Source organism: Ixodes scapularis, unplaced genomic scaffold, assembly GCF_016920785.2.
Source record: "Ixodes scapularis isolate PalLabHiFi unplaced genomic scaffold, ASM1692078v2 PGA_scaffold8__174_contigs__length_109621045, whole genome shotgun sequence".
Classification (NCBI taxonomy): Eukaryota; Metazoa; Arthropoda; class Arachnida; order Ixodida; family Ixodidae; genus Ixodes; species Ixodes scapularis.
This window is the reverse complement of record NW_024609883.1, coordinates 69,730,462-69,732,881: the sequence shown is the minus strand read 5'-3', so window position 1 is coordinate 69,732,881 and position 2,420 is coordinate 69,730,462. Positions and strand designations below refer to the sequence as shown.

The following is a 2,420-nucleotide window of genomic DNA, read 5'->3' as shown; positions in this document are numbered from 1 at the left end:
GTCTGTTAGCGTGCTAGAATGCTTCTTTGGAGATTTTTTTTTTCGATTTTTTTTTTATTTAGACAAAGAAAGTATGAATTTGGGCTTGTCAGGGCTCCTAAGCAAAATGACTGGAAACTATAAAAATCAAACAAGACGAGGGTACTAAAATTGAAAAATAAAATAACGAAATGATAATCACTTCTCGTGTTGTGCAATTGTAGCTGCTGGTCTAACAAGTTCTCATTTAGCTGCAGACAAGAGGCATTCATTATAAATAATGTGAAAAAAATATTAGATAAAGATACTAGAATTTGAACACTAAAATAACTGGAAATGATAATGACAAACTAACAAAACTTGTTCTGTGGTGTAATTGTGGCTGTGGGTCAAACAAGTATTACCTGAAGATGGGCTTGAAAAGAAAAAAATAAGCATGAATTAAAGAAGATGCACACTATACATGGATATAGATGCTCATAAAAAGTTAGGGGATGTTGCCAAGACCAGATTCCTCAAGCTTCCTGAGCTTCTCCGCCACGTGTCGTAGCCACGTCTTGATTACCTCTTCAATGTCGTGACGTGTCGTTGTGATACGGGGGTTTCTTTTTACAGCCTCTGAAAAGTTGTAAGATTTGCTATTACTAGTCACCCAAAACCCAGAGTGCTAGCTATAGGGCGAAATCGCAGCAATGGCATGAGTATGCTCATCCCTTCCTTGAGGCGATTGAGTATTATCAGAAATACTTTCATTATTATAGCCAGCCAACTGATCACACTGTGAAACTGTTGTGCGCTTTCAGAGCATATATTAGATATTTATTGGTTATTTAGGGGAAAAAAACACTACTTCCAAACACCATTCCTTCAATAAAGCATTGCCATAATGTGTTGTGTACTTACGGTAAATGAGCTCAACACACTGCAGTTGTTGGAATTTCGCCTTGCCCTTTTGCCCTTTCCAGCTGAAATTCACCACAACGTTTTGGGTCATTAGAGCTTCCAGCAGTCGACGAGTAGTGGCCCCTACAGTCTTCCCTCCGAGTCCCACGAACCAATTTACCTGTGTCACAGAAAAACAGGTTTATATAAATACCAGGCACTTCCATGGCATCTAGCCAAATGCTCCATAATTCCACTTACCAGCTTTTTTTCTCATGGCTTCGCTAGCCTGTAGTTGGCACTCAGATTCCATGAAGGTGTTGTAGCTTGCAGTTGGCTCCTGAACGGGGAAGTTGTCGTCGTCCTCCTTGTGCTTGTTCACAGCTTCTAACACAGTGCCCATCAGGGCATTCAGGTTATCAAGCCTCAGCCGGATCATGTGTAGAATTTCCAAGGTGTGCCCCTGAAACCTGAACCATCAACAGGAGCATTGTATAAAATTGTTAAAACCAACTATCAAAGGCAATCCGAAAGGTTTCATACCTTCAGGCTCAGGTTCCTTTTATACAGTTTTACTGGCAACCTTACGGCAAGGAGGTGTAGAGCTGGAGGTTGTACTGGATTGCTTAAATGCTGCACAAAAATACACAGTTTCACTGAAAACAAATCAATGACAAATAAGTGACCTCAGGACCGAACAGTCTTAAAACCGTTAGAGGTCGTGAGCACTTATTCTATTTGCTATTGTTCCAGTCAGGAACTATTTTGTGTGTTTTGGACACTGCACAGGAAGAGCACTCATGTGAACAAACACATAGCAAGTAATTTACCCAGTATTTTTTTTTATTCCCGAGGTTTATAAAGGTACTTCTAAGCACAAAGGTGTTATTTCTTTTCCTATGCTACTAGTTTTTCATAGACAGCATCACAGTGGTTTTCACTAGAATCGCTAGAGCTTGCTTGTTCCGATGAGTGTGAATAGGTCTCAATTAGCGCAACACTGTCACTGACACGTCGGGCAAGATTTCGGCCAAAGAGGCGACCTGCAGCACTGTCGGAAGCCGCCATTAAGCAACAAAGAAGACATTTCACTAAACACAATTAAGCTTGAGCAGATACTCCTGGCTACCCTCAGACCTGTGCCGACGCTTCACTAGGAGACATAGTTTCCTCATTCTACGCTGCAAATGCACATTGAATAGTAATTAAAAGTTACTTACCTAATTCGCACATCTCCTCGAAAAGGTGCCCAGCTTCTTTCCCGCGCAAATAACTTCCCGCCTCCCTTTCCTTTCGTGGCGGCGTCGGCGGCGCGCGACTTGTAGTGCGGCCATTGCGGCCAGTGTGCAGAAAGCGGATTCGGCCGTTGCTTCGGTGGCATAGTGTATTCTACAGCAAAATCTTTAAATACTATAATCCACTTGGGATTTTATGTTGATTTTATGTCCGACTCCATTTCTGGGGTTTTGTTTTAAATACGTCTTGAACGTTTTGGCGGTTTTGGCATGTGGGTCAAGCTCTAAAGCAAAAGCCGCATTGCGACGACATCACGCAATCGC

At 42.0% G+C, this 2,420-nt stretch overlaps 1 long non-coding RNA gene across 2 annotated transcripts; it reads right to left on the bottom strand.

Annotated features, from left to right (window-relative positions):
* Window positions 1-394: 394 nt before the first annotated feature.
* Window positions 395-2,198, bottom strand: LOC120841495. Of its 2 annotated transcripts, none has more exons than XR_005798353.2 (5): window positions 2,082-2,198; window positions 1,405-1,517; window positions 1,123-1,331; window positions 883-1,042; window positions 395-597 (listed from the first exon to the last, which is right to left on the bottom strand). It is a non-coding gene; the product is annotated as an uncharacterized LOC120841495 (long non-coding RNA). The 2 variants fall into 2 exon arrangements; XR_005715758.3 differs by having other exon boundaries at window positions 1,405-1,494.
* Window positions 2,199-2,420: the final 222 nt, after the last annotated feature.